Raw genomic sequence first — 21,823 nt, 5'->3', positions numbered from 1 at the left:
GAAGCATTGGGCTGGAAGGGAATGTTCCATTTGAAACAGCTATCTACAGAGTGTAAATACATTATAACAGCATTGATAGTTCCATTATCACAGCGTGGCTCTATCAGACTCAGTGAGGTTGCTAAATAATCAGTCAATTGCTGGTCTTAAGAAGTAGGGTTCTGGAAAATAAAAGGAGTGCTATATGGAAAAGTATTGCTCTTAGTGTTTATTTCCAGTGGTGGAACTTATTTTAGTAAAATATTCTCATATTTTATTCAAAGATGGAACTGCATGGCAAATCACACTTACAATACTGATGCTTTAATGTGAGGCTCTGCCATACTGAATAGCACTAATGTACAAGGTCGCTTCAAGATGCAAAGGAAAAATGGATAAGAGGAAAATAGAGATGCAAATCTGATGAGCATGAGAGAATGATATCTATCACATTTGAAACAGGTCATCTGTAGCAATAAACTGCTAGTTTCAAAACTGATGCCTTTACAGATATAACGATGGTTCAGAAAATAGCTGCCATATCAAACAGGAGTCAGATTGCCTATTACCGCAACAGCAGGATCACCTTTACAATTGCCTGTTGCAAGGTGTCATTAAAAAGATTAGTTGAATCATTGGGCAGTCAGAACACTGATGCCAACATGTGAAAAATGTAGTCTAGAGCCATTTTATTTCCCCTGAAGTATTTCTGATGTCAATATCTCCAGACGTTTGCTGTTTGGAAGCTTGGCTTTCAAATCTGTCTGGTAAGTCTTAATTTCATAAATTTTTAATAGAAATTTTAAAGTATTCTGTTTTGAAGAACTTGATTATTGAATCTTAACAGAAAAACCTGATAAATCTTTTAGGCCTACTCTTGCTAGCCAAGTGTGAGGAAAAAGAATCAGAAATTAAAAGAATTGAGAAAGAAAAATCTTAAGAGGGATATTATTTAGAATATTTTCTGTTTCGGCTAATAAACCATCTTTAATGTTAACTTTTTATTTGGTTATATGCACTCTTCTGGGAGAGCCTAAGCAACACTTTCTAGCAGACAGAACTCAGGGAACAAGGGAATGCAGGGGATAAAGATTTCTGTGGCCTTGATCTGCTAAGGTGCTTGGAGCCTACTTATTTTGTGGTCTGTCCAAGTAATATCTATTCATATTCCATATTTACATTCACTGTGAGATTCGCCAAGTGAGATTGGTGAACTCTACAGTGAGTAGAGAGAGAACAACTCCTCCAGAAGATTTGTCAGATTTTGGCTCCTTCTCATTGACCTTTTTAGGGAGACTCAGGAGATACATCCTCTGAAAGAAGACTTACTGATCACGTTCCTTCTCCATTACAGCAGTGAGTGCTTGGTGTTGTTTGAGTTTGAGTGAGAAGAAAGCTGTATTTGCCATTTCAGAAATTATGGTTATTCCTAGAATGACTTATGGAAAGGGCTTCTTTGGGGATTGACCTGTTTTTCCTATGTTTCTATGGCATTTGAGTGTGGACTTTTGGAGCAGAACTGTAATTCAGATTCTAGATTCAGAACTGCGATACTGCCACAACTGGGAGTAAGAAATCAGTTTTGAGAAGCCTTGGTGCATCTTGATCAAGACAGAGAGGTGTATGAGTAACTCTGCCTTTCATTCTCTGACTACACATAACCTTCTTGTAGCCCTGATACCATATCCTTGAGAGATAAAAGTGCCAGGAGATACAACTGCAGCACACTGTGAAGTTGAGGGTACAGTGTGGCATCGTGTACCTGTTTTGTTTAAAGATGTGCCTGGGGAATCCAAGGTTCTTCTGAGTCTTGAGCTGCTTTCCATTGTGCAAGCACAGACTTGTGAAGAACATGAGTGTGTGTAGTAATGGTGCTTTTTGGAGTGGATGACATCTGTATCTCTGCATTTATTAACTCTGTCTGTGGATCTGATGGCATATCTGGAACTTGTGTGGAGAACACTGATTTAATAAAAACCAGTAATGTGATTCCTCCAAGTACCCTGCAAGGATATTTGGGTACCTCATATTCTTAGGCAAGCACTAAATTAATCACAGTACTAAAGTAAAAGTAAAGCCTATATAAATTTACTACATTATTTAAAAAAACTGACAAAACATCAGTGTGCAGAATTGGTAGTGGTAGATCTTTACACATATGGTCTAAGTTAATAGTGTATATCTATTTTTAATACAGCTCTACAGTAGTGTTTATTGCTTTAAAAAGAAAGGAAATAATGGGAAATTAAAAATCGCTGCTGGAATTTATAAAGATAAATGCTGCAATATGGTAGAATTTTCAAGGAAGATGAATATAAGGATCAACCTGAAATCCATTTAAGAGTTAAGGGGAAATATGTATATCAGATAATATTGGTATTACTGCTACATAAAATTTGGCAGACATCCTGATGCATGTTTCTTGTATAAAAACAGTTCACTGCCCTACAGTTCAGATCATTTGGCTGTTCTAAACAAAGTGCTTGTAAAATAAGGAGGAGTTCAGATCATTTGCCTCCTCTATATTTTATTTGCATCTTTGGTTAGAACCAGGTGGTTGTGTGAAAAGCGGGCTTTAAGGGGATGATGTCACTTTTAAATTCATTATAAATAATGATGCGTTGATATTTTATGAAAAATCTTTCCCATTAAATTTTCAGTACAGTATAGGGGAATTGCATACTCAAGTGTCTTGTTCAGACAAGAGGTTTAGTAGCATCCACTTATAATGACTTAAGGATTTGTTGTTCTAAATTTTTTTTTGTAGCAGATACTGCAAGTTCTAATAGTTTACAGCCATATGTTAAAAAAGTGAACAAAATATACTAAAACTTTCTGTTTATATTCAGCAACTCTCTTGTACTACTTTAATATCAAATAAACCTCAAACCTAGAAGAGACTTTTTTCCTTGTTATTGCTTATGGTAAAAATGGCCTCAGAAAGTCAATCCCCATTCTTGTGTACTCAAATATTTTGAATGTAAATATGTATATTATTTCCACGTAGAATATCATATTGAAGCCTGTCTGTCCTTGTTCTCACACATTTCTTTTATCACAGTGAGAGATTCCTGTGCTAGACAAATTAATTTTTCTACTTACATGGCCATAACAGCAAAATAAGGAAACTGCCATTTGCATTTCTCATTTCTTGCATTATGAAGTTTTGATCTGCCATGCAGGCGTCTGCCCTTTGGGTTGGGTGAAAGACATTTCAAGACTCTGTTGCAAAAAAGTAGACTTGCAAGACTCTTGCAATAAAACATAGAGGGCCCTGGGGGGCAGGGTTTCAGTGCCCTGTTTGGAAGACAGGAAATTTCACAATTCCTTGTTGATTTTTCTAATTAGTGTTGCAACTAATATACACAATAATATAGAAGACATTGAAATATGCTGTTTATTGTAAAGTGGAACCCTAAAAAATACAAATTTGCCTTCATCCATGGCTCAAAAGTCTATGGCTGCATTGCTAGTACTAGGCGAGTGTTTTGAGGGATTTTGCATTTATGAATTAAAACCCAGACAGATTAAAAGAATAATGAATGAGTTGGAGAACGTAGGCCTAGGAATTTTTTTAACTCTGGAACCTGTTTCTTAGGAAATTGTGAAAACTGATAGTTTATCAAAATTTCATACTTAATTTGTTATTTAATCACTGTCCAAAATATCCAAGGTTGCTACTAATTATGACAATATACACTTGTGAAAGGTATGTTTAAACTATGTGCTATGTTCTTTACTTCACTTTTTAGCATATATTGGGATAAGACCGATGTGGTAATGACTTAACAGTGATACTCTGTTCTCTTGGAAGATCTCTTTAACACATCCAGTGCTGTCTCCTACTAGAGGTGGGGAATAAATTTAGGAAGATGATGAGGTTGCTCCACGACAGTCCTTATTTCATTTGTGGGTGAATGGGCAACTGCAAACCTGCATAAAACAATGACATTGCTATTCCAGATCCATTCAGAAATTAGGTTTTTTTGTGAATAATGTCCAAAAATTGCTACAATGAATGGTTGTCTTGTAGTGTGTATAAAGACTTAGGAATGCATTTGCCAAGGATTATCAACTGTACATGATTTAGAGTTGAGTATGACCACCTACCCACTTAGACACATTTTCGAAGTCTCTGAGCCATTACGTTTCCTATAGTTGTAAAATATAAGAAACTGTGTTTGTCACGTCATCTTATATGTACTTAAGAAACAAAATATATCAACATAAAACATACTATTTTTAGACTGTCTGTATGTAATTTATCATGGGTAGTGATTTTTTATTTTAAAGGCTTAGTAATTTAATTCACAGGAAGTGGAGGTGGAATCTTAAATTCATTGGGAGTTCCAGTTCCTAAAAAGATTTCTTTACTGCCTCTGCAGTAAAAGAGCAACCTAGTTCTATTTTTAGATTTATCCATAGTAAGGATAAAAACACTACTCTGTATGTAACCTTTTAGCAGATTGTTACCATGAATGTGTTTAGTAAAACACATGTAAAAAAGCACATAAAAAGAGATGAAAGGTGTGGTCAGAAATCTTCGCTGAAAGGCATTTTTAACACTGCATGGGTTCATTTCCTTTACTATTGCTGTCTTGCAGGTACTTAGCATTTATAGACATCATGCCCTTGTAATTGAACTTGCATGAATCATTTATTTACTACGCTGCACTTACGGGTAATATATGTCAAGGGAATTCATTTTTTATTACAGCTGATGTAGCCATTATGATGTCATAATATATACAAGGATAGACATACAGCTTGAACAGAACTTCGGTCCCTTAAATCTGTGAAACTCAACACTGTCTACATTTCTATTTTGGAAGCAGACATGCAAGATTTGGTGGTTTAGCATTCTGCTAACTCTTGACAACAGCTTTTTGGTTAGGATAAAGAAATACTTCATCCTAGATATGGCAGTGACAGTATCTGCATTTAATTTGGTATTAAAAAAAAAAAAAGACAAAATGTGGAAATTTGCCAAGTAAGATTAACATACGCTGTTTTCCTTTTGGAGTTTAAATGAGAGCAAGTATCTTTTAAGGTTCAATTCTAAGAACTAACTGTAAGGAAAATATATATAAACATACGTGTTATGTTTGTTAGAGTAACTGAGCTGAACTGCATGATTTCAAGTCTAATATTTTGTTTTCAATGGGGAGGTCACAAAATTTCTCATTTCTATACCTGTTTCCAAGCTGGCTGCTCTGCTAGGTCTGGACAAAGTGAACCAGTACACAATGCCTACTGAAGCCTTCCCCAGCTAGAGATTCCTAATTCTTGGGGTCTTCATGTCTTGAAAAGTCCACTGTCAGAGTGAAAGAAGGGGACGAGCGAAGTTTCTTTGTGCAGAGAGAAAAGCAGAAAGTCATTTGCTATAGGCAAAAAGCAGCTTGGCGGTCAAGTTTAATGAAATGGAAACTGTTCAACAGATCACCTTTATGCTTTCACCTCCTATGCTACTATGAAGCAAATACTATGACGTAATTAGAAAATGGACAGTGGACACTTGAGAAAATAAAGACCTTTGTCAGCCTTTACTTATAGCTAAAGTAGTTCAGATATAATTTTGTAGGTATAACGGGCATAGCTTTGTATCTAAAAGCAGAAGGCTGAAATAGGAGCAACTTGTTTTTATAAGGAAGCGCACAATAGGTTTTTAGAGGTAAACCCAGGCTTTTTAATATACAGTGTCTTCTAATGCTTCTTACAGTCCAAGAGGAATGGGCATATTCAGGGGAATAAAGGATTTGGTGCCTAAGAGTAATATATTATTTTAGCCAAATCTCCAAAGAAGAATTTCCATAAATATAGCACATAAATCTTTAAGAATGCTTTTGAGAAGCTTATTTTTGAATTGCAATAACTCTGGTCAGAAAGATCTCTGAGTAGCGCAGTGCTATTTTAGTTGCTTAGTCAGATGCATCCTTTCAGCACTCAAACCAAACTGCCAGAAAAAAACCTGATTTCTTTGTCTTCTGAAGCACTGGATTTCACAGGTTATGGTTTACTGACTTAAAGTTAAGAACATTTTTCTAGACAGGCATACAAGAAAACCTAAATTAGAACTGTCATAAATAAAATAATTTGAATAATCCTAGCTTAGAGCTCCATCTCTTTTTTAGGAAAAAGTTTGCTGCTCTGGTAAGTTGTTAACGAGGTAGTCTCTATTTCAGTAAAATTTAGAGCTTACTAGGAACAAACCTTCAACTTAAAACAGAAAGAGAAGGTCTGTATCTGTGTTCTTAACAATCTGTGATGTTCATACCAGTGTACAGGTGTCTGTGTTGTGAATTCTTACAGAAATATGATATCTAACTCTCTGTGCAGTAACTAACATCTTGATGTTTCTTTTAAGTCTGTAGTTGTCTAATACCTATTTTTATAAAACCTTACATGCTTGTCACTGAACAGTAGCAAAATAATTAAAAACTATATATATGTGTTATCAGAGGTTGTGTAGCAAGTCTAATAGCTGAATCTGAACACTGCTTATGGTGATTATGTTACATTCCAAAAATGCATTTTCTCAGTAAAAACAGTAGGTTTTGAATAGAAACTGAGTCAGACAACCCTTTTGGAAATTTTTGATGAAAAGAACAGTTTGACAAAATTCTGAGTATCTGGAGAGAGAGTCTAATAAGAAAAAAATGTCTGATAACCTTAGATTTGGAAGGACCTCCTAGGCCTTTCACTTACTTATTATACATATTAACAGACCTTAACCCCAATAATTACTTAGAAATAAAATAAAGATTTCAGTGCTATTTTAAAAATGAAAAATCTAAAAAATCCTTTAGCTCTGCTTTTATTTTTTAAGTAATATGTTATTTCACCTACTGGGTACATAGTAATTTATGAGAAAGGGATTAGTACATCATCTGAGAAGCTGAGGTCAAGTAAGTAATTATTTGATTTGTAATAATCAAATCAGGTCCATAAGATACTTTATAAGCATTATTTAGTTCCAAGTTCAGGTTTGATGATTTTTCACTTCTGTTTATGGCAGTTTACTATGCTGAAGATCCACTGACAATGTGTCTAAAGGAAAAAAAGAAAAAAGCACCATTTTTTCTCCAGAGGAAGGCTAAACCTCATCTAAAATTTAAAACAGATCAATCAGGTGGTTCATCAATAAATATATACCATCTTCTGCAGTGCTGCATGTGACCTGCAGCTTCAGGAAGCATGAGCTCACTCTGAGGTAGACAGACAAAGCACATTTGAATTATGTTCTCCTTTTAAAAGCAAAGATTGCTTCTAATTTATTGAGGCAAGAGATAATTAATTCTCAGATTCAATACAGGGACCTAAAGAATTAGATTTCATGTTTCCATCCTCAAATAAGGCTTAAAACTAGAAACTGAGAAGGCAAGAGAATGTATGTATACTTGAATTGAATGAGACATATATTCAAGAGTTCATGGAGAAATCTGTCTGCAGATGGTCCCTAACTATCATGTTACCAAAAAATTAAAAACAAACAAACAAACAAAAAACCACAAACAAACAAACAAAAAACCCCTCTCATTTCAATTTTGTTCCACGCTCTAGGGGGAAAGCAGGAGCATTATTTTTCTTTTTCTTCCTTCCTTTCATCTTATGGGGAACTGCAATATTTTAGGTGATAACACTGCCAAACTGTGTTTCCACACAGCTGAACATCTTGATTGCAAAACAGTGCAGCTCTTATGACTGAAAACCTCACATTTCTCTTTTCATCTGTCTTAGCTTTTTGAGTGCATCAATGCCATTGCATACCAGGTTCCCGTGACAGTTTGGTTTATCAACTTAATGGTATAGATTGCAGTGCAGACTCTCTAAATCTCCAGCCTAAAGATCATTCTCCTCCTTCTGCAGCCATCATTTCCTGTAAGGTAAAAATACACAGAGGTTACTTCTTACTTGTCAGAACTAAGCAGCAGAGTCAACTAGCAGATCTATGCTAAACTTGCAGTTCTAATTTCACTTTTATAAGCTTAAAAAAGCACACTGACTTTTTTGGAGGCTCTTCTTGCACAGCAAGGCCTTCCTGACTGTACATTTGCTTTGCACAGCAGTATCTGCATCTTTTCTGTGGCATCCGTATTCCATTTTGATGCAACAAGTGGATGAGGGACAAAATAGGACTTAGGCTAGACTGGAAAAGCAAGGTCAGTAACTCAGGGAAGTAATTCGTAGCATTGCTAGAAAACCTTAGAAGAGAAAATTGTCTTCTGTATATGGATCCAGATTGCTTGTGCTTTCTTTGGCTGAGATCAAGGCTCCTTCTTGCCTCTCCTTTGTCCTCCTTCATGTTGATGTGAAGTGTGGGAATAACAGTGTGCCTACAGATTTTTCTGTCGTTGAATAACTGACTGGTTGGCAAGTATGAACATCTAATCTGAAAAAACGTATGCAAAACCTCATCATTTCACTCTAATTTGAAGGGTGCTCCAAATAATAGGCATAGACTGGATAGTTTAACATAATACTGAATTGAGCTGTCTGTGTAGGAACTGAAGTTTCATCAGACCTGTGCCTGTTAAGTGCATGTAGATTCTTCTCCCTCTACCCCGTTTTTAATTAACCGTCCAATCTTGTTTTTAGCAGTCAATTCTCAGTGTAGTTTATGGCAGTAAATTATATCGGCTGTCGTTTTTTTGTTGTGCAATAAGCTATTGCTAATTGGCATTTCCTCTTTAATTTCCTCTGTTAAGAATTATGTTAAAATAATTGCTGCCAGAAAGCACAGTACAGAACTCTTAATTACTGGCTAACAGTTCTGTCCTTCAGATCCTTCCTCCAAGCTATGCTTTCATAGAGTATGTGCTTTTAATTTGAATTCAGCTCCATAAAACTCAGGAGAATCTATTGTCTATCAAAGCCAAACTCATAATAATGAAGGATCTGTCACAGCAGATCAGACACCAAGTCTCTGTAGTTTGGTGCCATGCCTCTGGCAGTGGCTATTTCTTGATATTTTAAAAGAAGGTAAATCTCTTCCCAAATGGCTAATGCATCTTACCCATTTGTTTGACACTGCACATTTCTTTCTAAACCTTGCAGATCACTGTCTTACACCCTGAAGCATGAGATTTGATTACCCTTATTGTCTTACCTTGCATAGCTACAAATGTTATTAGCAGTCATAAAATTATTCAGTTCTTTTTAAAAACATAGCTGTGTTTTTTATCTTGATGACCTGGTGACAGCCAGTTCCATTGACTATGTAAAAGAAATGTTTCCCTATATTGTTTCTGCATTTACTGTTCTTTCACTTAAACTCCTTTTATTTTATGCAATAGAGAAAGAGAGGAACCTGGTCAGTTTTTAATATATCCTATCTAATTATGAATAATTGTATGAAATTCCCTCTAACTTGTGTATAATTTTGGGTGCTATAAAGTTCTGAACTTTGTTAATTTTTTATTCCCTTCTATTTATTGGTTCAGCCTTAAAATCAGTCAGTTGTTTTTTTTCCTGAACATACTAATGAATATTAAAATGTACCTGGTGTATGATCTGTGGCCTATATTTTTAAATTTTATATCCCTCATTTTTCCTCCTAGTGTGAAGAAATTTAGTAAAAGAAAAAGAATACCTAGTTTGTCTTCTGAAGAATTTTATTTCTAGGTAAATGACGGTAGAGTAATCATAAATTTTGAAGAGCTGAAATTGATGGTCTTTTCAACAGATCTTTTGCGTCTGAGTAATCAGGATGTGATACACTATGGGAATTATATAGACTGTTTATGGACTTTATTTTTAATTTTCATCACCTTGTGTCTGTTTAATCTAAATTTAGTCAATCATTGGGACAGATGATTTCTCTTAGATATTTACTAGAAAAAAATTAAATGTAGTTTCATATATACAGAGGCAAATGGTATAATTGCATATATAAAAAAAGACTTGCCTAGTTGTCATAGAAACATAGAATATCCTGAGTTGGAAGGGACCACAAGGTTCATTGCCCTGCACAGGACAGCCTCAGGAATCGGACCATGTGCCTGAAAACATTGTCCAAATGCTTTGAACTCAGGCTTGGTGCTGTGACCACTCCCCTGGGGATCATGTTTCAGTGCCCAGCCACTCTCTGGGTAAAGAACCTTTTCCTAATATCCAACCTAAACCTCTCCTGAGACATGCCATTCCCGTGGGTCCTGTCGCTGGTCCCCACAGAGAAGAGAACAGTGTCTACCCCTCCTCTTGCCTTTGTGAGGCATTTGTAAACTGCAATGGGATCTCCCCTCAGTCTCCTCTTCACACTGAACAAGCCAGGTGACCTCAGTTAGCTCCTCATATGGCTTCCACTGTAGACCCATCACCATCCTCATGGCCCGTCTTTGGACACACTCTGATAGCTTCATATTGTTCTTACATTGTGGTGCCCAAAACTGCACAGTGCTTGAGGTGAGGCCGCACCAGTGCCGAGCAGAGGGACAATCCCTTCCCTTGACCGGCTGGTGATGCTTTGCCTGATGTCCCCCAGGACATGGTTGGACCTCCTGGCAGCCAGGGCGCTGCTGACTCATATTCAACTTGCTGTCGACCAGGACCCCCAGGTCTCTTTCCGTGGCATTGCTTTCCAGCATCTCATTCCCCAGTCTCTATGTACATCTGGGGTTGCCCAATCTACCCTGCCCTAAGTCTCTGTGCAGGGCAGAGAGACTCTTTGCCTTCATTTTTCTGTTTTAAAAAACTATCTAATAGTCCTGTAGTGTACATTGAGATCTGTTTCTTCATATTTATTTTATTTTTCGTAATGGATTTTCATTTTACCACTTGTAGTATCATTGAGGTTCTTCAGCTACTTGAAGATTGTAAAACTTCCCAGTACTTCCAGTAAAAAAGCCCCAAGAAGCTCACAATACCAGAGTTCCTAACTTGTGCAGTTTCATTTCCAAGTCATTAATAAATAGTCCTCATCTCAGTAGCAGACCCAGGAGCATTCACTCTTACATTTTCTTCATTTTGAGGAGCAGCACTTGCCCTATCACCTAGCACCTTTCCTATCACTGAACAATTTTTGAATCAATTCCATGACTCTGTCCTTTGCCCCACAGTTACTTATTTTCCTTAAAAGACTGTGATGGAGAGAGTTTATGGAAAGCTCATTGAAAACTTAGGGAAATTAAGTGCCTTGGGTCATTTAAGCTGCTATTTCGGCAACTGTTTCCAAAAGAGTTCAGCAAGCCGATCCTTTTGTTGTTGTTACTGAGGGCGCTCTGAAGATAACTGAGGTTATACCGTGTGCCGCAGGACACCTGAGGGCTGGTGGCGATGTCCCCGGGCCCGCGGGGCGCCGGGCGCTGTCCGCGGTGCTGGACGGCCGCGCTCGGCCCCGATCGGCGAGGGCACCGCGCGTCCCGCAGCCCTGCGTGCGAGTCGCGGTCACCGCTGGCGTCCTGCGCTCCCGCACAACGCTTCCTGCATCCCTGCTGGGGAGAAATACGCACGCTTAGTGCTCAGACTGGCAGAAAACTGGGTTAACAGCAGAGTGCTACTTGAAGTTAAGCAAATGTGCCCACGAGCAGCAGTGAAGTTACAGATGAGGTAAGGCTGAGATGAGGGCTGTTACCAGGGAGTTACTCATAGAAATAATCAGTCATGAGCATGCAAATAGTGAATGCAGAATAATTCTGCACTGGAACAGATCCTGACTTTAAAAAAATTCTTTATAGTTAAGTTATTAATTTTAAAAACATGACACTGGATCTTATTAAAATAAAAATTATCTTGAGAGATATCTTTCTAAATGCAGATGAATTGATTATTTGCTGATACTTTTCTGTGTAGAACGCCAACATCATTGCTGTCTTATCTTTGAATCAGTCTTGCTGCCAAAACTGATGGCTGGAACAATAGAAATCGTTCTGGAGCAGGAACTTCTCTCACAATCGAGGTCTTATCGCAGCTTTAACTGGCAAAGACTGCTATTCATACTGTCACTCACTGATGCTACATAATGGATGGTGTCTGCCTTGCACACCATAGATAACTTACCAGATTAGGAGTTGGATTTAATTCCACACACTCAACTGACCCCAAAACCACCCAATCTCTCCAAACAAAACAAAAAATCCAACAACAGCAGAAGAGAAATCATTGATGATTTAGATTGCCTGAATGCGTGACTTTCATTTTCACATCAATTGTCATTGGAAATGTTGACATACCCACTTTTGATTAAGGCTGTTAAATACGGTTTCCTCATAAAAATTATGACAATGTAATCTTATCTATAGTTTTCCCACATGCAAGTAGTGTACAAATCCACAATCTGTGTGCACTTTAAGTGATTATTTTTTATTGAGAAATAATTATTCCCAATTTTATTCCCTTCATATGTATGAAACATGGAATAAATTAACAAACTATATGTATGTATTCTATGTAGTCACTGTCAACAGTGCTTAATTTTTTATGATTTTTCATGGGGTTTTTTTTATGAGTAGGCCTGTAGACATATTCTGAAGGTGGTGTCAACAGTATCACATACTTTAAGGTATACTGACAGGGAAAGCTATATTGACAATAATAGCTGCCATTCACCATCATAATTTTTTGAATTGTTGTCACTTAACTGATGAAGGATACACTTAAAGTGAATAACAGGCTCTTCTTCTTGTTTATACCTTTAAATAAATAATAAATCATATTCCTTTTGAATTTTTTTATTATAAAAGGATTGAAACAAAGTAAGATATGTAAGGAGAGGAAGTCCTTCAGTATGTGATGCAGAGCTTCCCCTCTGAGTCATTGGTTTGTTTTTTTTTGTTTGTTTGGTTGGTTTTTTTTTTGTTTGGTTTTTTTTTTTTGTTTGTTTGTTTTTTTTTTTTTTTTTTTTTTTGTTGTTTTTTTTTTTGTTTTTTTTTGTTTTGGTTTTTTTTTTGTATCAGGAACTAAATTGCAAAAGAGCTCCAGGGACACCATTTTGTAAGACCAAGGAGACAGAATCTTCCTAGCCCTTTTGCTTGTCCTGGGAATTGAAGTCTGGGCTGAGAGAGGCTGTGTGTAGCTCTCCTTCCAGCTGGGCAGAAGAAGAGGGGCTGTTGTCATATGCTGCCTTTATTCCCTGCACCTGCCTCAACCCACCAGCTACTAGAAAAAAAGGGGAATACACTGTGGTCTCTATTTAGTTGCAATATATTACTTCCTTCTGCCATCACAGCAATGGAAAGAATTCTGTATTTGAATCACAGTTCCTTCATAGAACTCATCCTGGACTGGTGCTATGGACTGCTTATTGTACATCTTGAGTAAAAAAGGCTTATGTTCTCTGTCAATTCAGATTGGAGCTATAGGATCTACTTTTTCTAGCAATAAAAATAGTGTGTATGTACATGATTTAATTAAAGACTTAATACTTTATATATATAAAAGTTATCAAAAATGTTTTTTATGGGACATGCAAGTGATAAAGGGACATTTCAGGTACATGTGAAATAGTTCTCAATTGATCTGATCAAGTAAGTTATTGCTCCACAGCTAAATAATACAAATTAATTTTATTCTTCTCTGGGTTCAATTTAACCATTGTTTAATTTAACCACTATGGTAGTGTCCTGCTTGGTCAGAACGCTGTGTGACCATTCCTATACACACATATAATTTCTTCTGATATATGCACATGGGTTTAAATGAAAGTGCAGTTGCAATTATTTCTAGTGTCTCTAGCTCCCAGGAAAACAAACTTCAGCCTTTCCCAGGGGTTACGCTGAAGCCTGTTGGGGGAGGATGGCTGTAGCTCATCCTTTCTTCACTAAAAAAACAAAGGAATTTTCTTTGTATGCTACTTTGGGCAGCCATGGCTCCCCCTAACCTCCTCTGTTGCTTTCTCAAAGGCAGATGGAATTCTGTTTTCTGTTTGAAGCTACGTTTAAGTATCTCCCAGTGCCATATTCTAGCATAATTTTTTCCAAAATATCACATCATAATATTTTCTCAAAACTGTCGTGATTCAGAAACAATAGGTGTAGTGGGTTGACCCTGGTTGGACACCAGGTACCCATCAAAGCCTCTCTATCACTCCCTGCTGCAACTGGACAGAGGAGAGAAAATTCAACTCTACTACATAGGGTCCATGAGTTGAGATAAGGACCAGGAGAAATCACTTACCTATCACCATCACAGGCAAAACAGACTCGAAGTGGGGATATTGATTACTTTTATTACTAACAGAATCAGAGCAGGAGAATGAGAAGTAAAATAAATCTTAAAAAAAACCTTCTTCCACCTCTCTGTCTTTCCCAAGTTCCACCTCCTCCCACTCCGGCAGCTCAGGGAAATGGGGAATATGGGTTACAGTCAGTTCATCACAGGTTGTTTCTGCCACTGGTCTGGGAGAGGAATCCTTCCCCTACTCCCATGTGGTGTGGGGTCCCTCCCATGGGAGGCAGTCCTCCATGAACTTCTCCAACGTGAGTCCATCCCATGGGCAACAGTTCTTCATAAACTGCTGCACTGTGGGTCACTTTTCCGTGAGGAGTCCTTCAGGAACAGGCTGCTCCAGTGTGAGTCCCCCACAGGGCCACAAGTCCTCTGAGGAAAACCTGCTCCAGCGTGGGCTACTCTCTTCACAGATCAGGAGGTCCCTGCTCCATCATGGGCCTCCCATGGGGTCACAGCCTCCTTTGGGCATCCACCTGCTCCAGCATGGGCTCCTCCATGGGCTGCAGGTGAATCTCTGCACCCTGGTTATCCTCCATGGACTGCAGGGGCACAGCTGCTCCACCATGGTCTGCACCATGGGCTGCAGGGGCCTCAGCTCTGGTGCCTGGGGCACCTTCTCCCCCTCCTTCTCCACTGACCTTGGTATCTGCATTGTTGTTCACGTGTTCTCTCACTCTGCTCTTCTCTGGCTGCAATTTCATCTGTGCAATAACTTCTTTTCCCTTCTTAAATATGTTATCACAGAGGCGTTACTGTCATTCCTGATTGGCTCAGCCTTGACCAGCAGCGGGTCCATCCTGGAGCCAGCTGGCATTGGCTCTACTGGACATGGGGGAAGTTTCTGGCAGCTTCTCACAGAAGCCACTCCTGTAGCCCCCCCACTACCAAAACCTGGCCACACAAACTTAATACAATAGGCCACAGTTCACTCCCCACTGTTGTTTCCCCAATGTCACAGTGGCTTAGAGACAGGGTTGTGACAGTGATGGGCTTGTCCGACAAAGAGGATAGTATAGTCCTAAACTTGCCTTGAATTCACAGGTTTTTACTTTGCAGTGGGTTGTTTGGATTTTTTTTGTGTTATTTCAGAGCTGTGCCTAACAGTGTATGCAGTACAAGATGGGTGAAGTCTGTAGATTAGGCATTTAGACTGTATTGCAGCATACCCTTCACCCTCGAAAGCCTATGGTTTGATCTAGGAGACATTTTAGATGTCTCTAAGGCAATCATACATTGCTGAAGGCAGCAAAATATTTAGCAGAGTAATAACATAAATAGACAGTGGTAGAAGAGTGACAAGAGTTGGTAATGACCTGCAACACTTCTCATTCTTTAGCATGTCTGATTTGGGAAGGGATAAAATATCTTCATTACTTCACTGCGGTCTTCTGAAGTTGAGAGGGCTGAAGATCAAGTAGTCTAGGTGTGTTGTGCTCTAGCACGCAATTCGTATGCAGAGTTCAGTGAGCACATTCATGTTTACCTGCAATAAAGGTCTGTCTTCTACTTCTCTTTAATTCTTTGGGGATTTTTTGTTGTTTTCTTTGGGTTTCTCTGTCAGTCCTAAACTCTCCCTGATAAATCTTTTATATAGAGAATTCATTTTTTCCAAAGGTAGCAGTGCAGTGAGTTGCCCAGTGCACCCACTAATTGTTCCAGGTGATTCTCGACTAGATGCATTTTTGATGGGCAATGATTTTTATTTTTTTTAATATCAAAAAATGTATTTGCTCTTTGTTCTGAAAACAATGGGAGACTGTTACTATGCAAACAGTAAATGTCCTTGTTAAAGAAATGTGAGTGGATATGTTTTTCAAGTGTGACTGCATTTAATGTGAAGGTATTAAAATACATGTTTCTGTGTTTCCTCTTAATGTGAGCAGCAAATGAAGGGGAGAAAAAAAACCAACCCTCTTTTGGATATTATTCACGTATTCTTTGTTTTTATACAAACTAACATTCTAATAAGATGACCTCACTACATGGTTAAAAGCATGTACTGGAGAGATGGTAAAACAACTCAGAGAAAATGAAAAGAAAAGGGCCATTCAGCCAGGAACCTTACAATCAATTGAATGTATTTCTAACTACCAGGCATTATTTTTCAAAATAAATACTTTAATTCTAAGATTTTTCTAAAAGGGTGTTATGCAGGTGACGTGGGTGTGTATATACATACACACACACATATATATATATAAATATATATATTATTTATGTAATATTATATATATATATAACAAATATATATACACACACATACATACATACCAAAAATAGTCTCTGTAGGTTCTTCCTTGCTTTGAAGATGGGAGTTGCATTAAAATAAAAATTCAGTTTGGAGTATTATCTCCCCAGCTGTCTGTGCAGACCATGGGGTTGGCCTGGGAATATTCTCATTACCTGTACTGAAGCAGTTAGTCAGTGATTGATGCTGTATTAATTCACAGCACAGACGCTTTGCCTTTGTTACTGAACATTAGACAAATTAGTTCTTACAAATTCACATCCCACCCCCACTGCATCCAGGCTCCCCACTCTGGCTGGTTAGTATTGCTAATAACCTTCATTCAGAGTGAACTGGAGCTTTAGGAAGGAGGAGTTTGCTAAAGGAAGGGGAAGAAAATGGGTAGCAGCCACTGGGGTCTAACAATGCGGTCGTTTGCTGGCACAGCTCAGCTCAGTAATGACAAATGATCTTTTCATTGTCAGACCCCCCAAATTAATTTTCCCTCCCATTTCTCATGAGACCACATTTATCACGTAGATTGCGTTAAATGTACTTTTGACAGGACAGAGAAAGATGAGTGGTAAAATAATTTGATTCTAGTAGCTTCTTATCTGGGAAAGTTAACCAATGGGATGATACCTGTAAAGGTAAATATTTCTGCAAATGTTCCTGAGATAAATCTGCATGAAGATTTTCCACAACATCTGGGCAGAGGGTTAAGCACAAATGAATGAGTGAGAAAGTAGTGGAATGAAGGTGGAGTATTATCTTTAGCTGTTCCCACTGACATGGGAGTTAAGCCCTGCTTTGTACAAAGGGCCCAGCAGCCAAAATAGAATGCATACGATTTATCTTTGTAATATTCTGTAGAGAATAAAATTGCTATTCTTTTATTGTCTTCTTTGAAATTAATTAGTCAGAGATGGTTTTCAAGCACACTTTTATAACTCCTCATTAAGTTTTTGCTGTACATTGTCTCTTTTTGGCCATTTAGAAAGATGTGGGAAATTATGTTATATGGAAGAGAACCAAGAGATTTGTCAAGGTCAGCAGAAGCACAAGGAGGCAGGGGAATCTCAGCACAATCTAGTCGTCTGAAATATTCTGCTTATGGCTGGATTAAGTCACATTAATTGAGCATAAAAGCAGAGTGGTTAGTGTTTAGAGTGCGACTGGAGTCGATGTAAAGATTCTTGTGCAGCAAAATGCAGGAAGGGTGCTCACTGCAAACTTGTCTCTCGTATTTGCAGTATATGATTGTCTCTCTGTATTTTGTTTGTGTTTATTTAAAATAGTCTTAATAAATTAAACAGAGAACAGTAACTGTCTGGCTACAGATCGTATTCAGCACACATTCATATGCACAAATTCACATACGCACATATTCAGCCTTATTGTTGGCTTAGGTTCTGCTCAAATCTAAGATTGTTTGGCCTCTCTTCATTCCCACCAGCACTGGCTTTTGTTAGACATCCACACGGTGGATCAAACACCTGTGAAAATTCCCTGTAAGTGTTCAAGACCAGGTTGAATGAAGCTTTGAACAATTTGATCATTTGATCTAGTGGAAGGTGTCCCTGCCCTTGTCGGGGGGATTGGAACTATGTGACCTTTAAGGTCCCTTCCAACCCAAACCATTCTGTGATCCTGATCTATTGTTGACATCCAGCATAGTGGGGCTGCTTGTTATTCTCCTTTTTGCTAGGGTCTGATGCTGATTGCCCATAAGCCATGCAGAGTCTCAGGTGTGTGCAAATGTGGGTTAAATATATAGATGCACTTTTCTTCAGGGAAATGCTGCTCCCAGGTTGCATTGTTTCACTCATCTCACCACTTTTGCTCCTATACCCGGATAGGAGCAAAATTCCACTTTGGAATTCTTTGGTGTTTTATATACGAAACACCAACACATTGGAGATAATGTACTTTCATAACTTTATATATGTGTGTGTGTGTATAAATGTTGACATAATTCATACTTCAGCAATCAACTTCACACTGAATATTATTGACACTTGTAGCCAAGTTTTATGTGTCTGGTAAATCTTCTGTGTTTCTCTTCAATAATGGCATCTGTGTTGTAAGGGAGGTGGAAAACAGTGGAGTGGAAAAGTTCTCATGATCTGTGCAGGTTGTCAGTTAATCAGTTAATTGCTTGAAAAACAAACCTTTGAACTTTTATAGCTTCTGACTTTTGTTCAGGTACATTTGGAGCGACTGCATTTGTTACCAAGACCATTGTATTTAATGTACAATTTTAAAAGTATGCTGCATATTATAATGTGTATTTCAGATAGAGATCAAAACCATTTTTTTCACTTTTTTTTCCTTCAAAGTCAGAGGAAGAAAAAACTGTTGCATTGTCATAGAAAAACAAGTATTTCAGCATTATATCTGTATTGCATTTTTCTTTTGCTGATGACAACTAGATAATACCACATTAGTGAATGCAAAACATATGTTTACCTTTATGCATACCCACAATATTAAACAATAAGGCTGTGAAGTCAAGGGAATGGAAACAGCTTCCAGGGAAAATTAATAAAGGGTGGCAAAGCAGAATTAGAGTGAGCTGCTCATTTGCTTTAAAGGTCACTGCACATCCTCGTGCCAGAAAAGATAGGGCAGAAGGGCTCACTGTGAAACTTGTCTGGTTTACTTTTTTTTTTTGATAGGGATGGGAATGGGGGGGATCGGTACGTGCGTTTGTGTGTTCGGTTTTTTTGAGGTAGGAGGGAGTATTCTGATGTCTGTCTTGGAGTTCTGTTTACCTTTTTATATAATTAGGCAGACTAGATTGGTATTTAGTCTTGTTCTGACAACAGTAAATTAGGCTTAACTCTTTAATTACAATGAGAAGGAAATCACCTTTCTGATATCCTTCAATTAGCTGAAACAGCTGTTAAGTTATAATTAAAATTTCACATGGATCATTTGAGATTTTGGGATGTTTCCATTTAATATTAAAAAACATTTGCATATATGCATTTGCTTTTCAACAACCTTTTCTAATCTGTCAGGACTATACTAGGAATATTGATACTATATTAAGCAATATAGTTTTGGCTTTATGAATAGACAGCTGGTTCTAGGAAAATGAAAAATGGATATAGAAGAAGGTGAATAGAAAATACCAAAGCTCAAAGGTGCACTGGAGCTAGCTCAACAGTAAACTTCCTTTTTTCCCATCTTCTTTCTTATTTCTCATTCTCTTTGAGATTCTAATATGATCTTTAAAACAGGAAGCATGTTTTGGAGATGATCAATAACCTAAACACATACCCATTCTTCTATTCCAACCTCTTGCACCTTTTAAGGACCCAGACCTGTAGATATTTTGATCTAAATAATCTGTGAAGAAATATTTTGCATACTAAAGAGAATTATATTCTGATCTTAAACACCAAAAAAAATCTTAAAATAATACAGTTTACTTAGTCAATAAAAGTTTGCTTTTGTGGTACCTCTTGCTTCTATTTGTATCTAGGTGCTCAGCTGGTGCTGAGGACCTTAGCAGCATGCAGAAGTGGATTATATCAACAGTGGCAAGCACTAGTAAAACCTTGCAGCAAAATATTTTGGATGTTTCAAAGTGAGTTAACCAGAAACTGAATTAAACTGCTTGGTGTGCTAAGATAAGAAGTGTTTTCCATACAGTTTGTTGCTTCTTAATTACTTAGAAGAGTAAGTTCAGAGAACATCACAGGCAGGGAGATTTGCCAAGTATGAGAAAAATAGAACATCACATGTTAAATAGCTTTTTGTGATCTTCCTTTTTTCTTCTCTGAAGTCTCAGTGCTTCATGAATAGTCTAGTTTATCATGACTTGAAGACCCTTTACCACATTCGGAATTTTGGCTTGTAGTCAGGGTTGACCCTGGCTGGACACCAGGTGCCCACTAAAGCCACTCTATTGTTTGCCTCCTCAGCTGGACAGGAAAGAGAAAAACAGAACAAAAGGCTTGTGGGTCAGGATAAGGATAAGGACAAGAAGAAATTTCTCACCCATTACCATCATGGACAAAATAGACTTGACTTGGGGAAATTAGTTTAATTTATTACCAATCAAATCAGAATAGGACAATGAGAAATAAAAACTAAATCTTAAAACGCTTCTCCCCCACCCCTCCCTTCTTCCAGTCTCAGCTTCACTCCCAGCCTCTCTCCCTCCTCTCCACCAATGGTACCAGGGGATGGGGAATGGGGGCTGTGGTCAGTTCATCACACGTTGTCTCTGATGCTCCTTCCTCCTCAGGGGACAGATTCCTCACACCCTTCCCCTGCTTCAGCATGGGGTCCTTCCCACAGGAATCAGTCTTTCACAAACTTCAGCCCGTGAATCCATCCCATGGGCTGAAGTCATTCTCCAAACTGCTCCAGTGTGGGTCCCTACCATGGAGTGCAATCCTTTAGGAACAGGCTGCTCCATCATGGGTCCCCCACGGGGTCACAAGTCCTGCCAGCAAACCTGCTCCAGCATAGGCTCCTCTCTCCAACAGAGCCACAGGTCCTTCCAGGAGCCTGCTCCAGTGCAGACTTTCTGTGGGGTCACAGCATCCTACAGACATTCCCCTGCTCTGGCGTGAGGTCCTCCAAGGACTGCGGATATATCTGCTCCACTGTGGATCTCCATGGCCTGCAGCAGCACAGCTGCCTCACCATGGTCTGCAGCAAAGCCTGCAGGGGAATCTCTGCTCTGGCACCTGGAGCACCTCCTCTCCTCCTCCACTGACCCTGGTGTCTGCAGAATGGTTTCTGTAACATAGTCGTACTCCTTTTTCTGGCTGCAAAATGCATAAGTTTTTTTTCGCCCCATCTTAAGTCTGTTGTCCCAGAGGCCCTACCACCGTTGCTGGTGGTCCCGGTCTTGGCTTGCGGCAAATCTGTCTTGGAGCTGGCTGGCACTGACTCTGTCGGACTTGGGGGAAGCTTCTAACAGCTCCTCACAGAAGCCATCCCTGTAGCCCCCCTGAAATAAAAACTTTACCATGCATGCCCAATACATGGCTGTACAAGGTCCTCATTGAGTCAGCAATTGTTATCTGTTTTCTAAAGAACGGGGTTTTACTATTTTATATATAATATTGTTTTGTCTGTGTGTCTTTATATGTTGTCAATCTAATTTCTGCTATTTTCACCAAATAATTCAAGAATTAAAGCTAGGTTTTATTCTCTTGTAGGGGTGTGTGTTGGGGATGGGAGGGTTTAACTGGGGTGTTTTTGTCTTTCTTCTCCTGGATGGAAGCAAACTTCTTTGATATGGCTTTTTCTGAGCCTGGTTATTTGGAATAGGGAGAGTTCAGAGGTCTGGCAGTATATGCAGTAGCTTGCAGAATTCAGCTTTATTGTGCACATGGGCAAAGTAAAAGCACACACAAGTCCTAAAGGATAGGATTGCCATAACATTTATTCCTGTAGTCAATCTAATCTCTTTTTATTTCTTTCTTTCTC

General features: G+C 38.4%; 1 protein-coding gene and 1 long non-coding RNA gene across 2 annotated transcripts in view; one reads left to right on the top strand and one right to left on the bottom strand.

Moving 5' to 3' along the window:
- PDZRN4 (PDZ domain containing ring finger 4) overlaps nt 1-21,823 on the top strand; it is a 244,176-nt gene that overhangs the window by 79,284 nt on the left and 143,069 nt on the right. The window lies entirely within an intron of this gene.
- On the bottom strand, nt 3,690-5,321 carry LOC120324054. Its single transcript, XR_005565057.1, has 3 exons — nt 5,173-5,321; nt 4,090-4,131; nt 3,690-3,912 (listed from the first exon to the last, which is right to left on the bottom strand). It is a non-coding gene; the product is annotated as an uncharacterized LOC120324054 (long non-coding RNA).

Source organism: Pipra filicauda, unplaced genomic scaffold (assembly GCF_003945595.2).
Source record: "Pipra filicauda isolate LSUMZ 115617 unplaced genomic scaffold, ASM394559v2 scaffold40_size4127951_pilon, whole genome shotgun sequence".
Lineage (NCBI taxonomy): Eukaryota > Metazoa > Chordata > Aves > Passeriformes > Pipridae > Pipra > Pipra filicauda.
The sequence above is the reverse complement of the archived record's forward strand: the minus strand, read 5'-3'. Positions and strand labels throughout refer to the sequence as shown.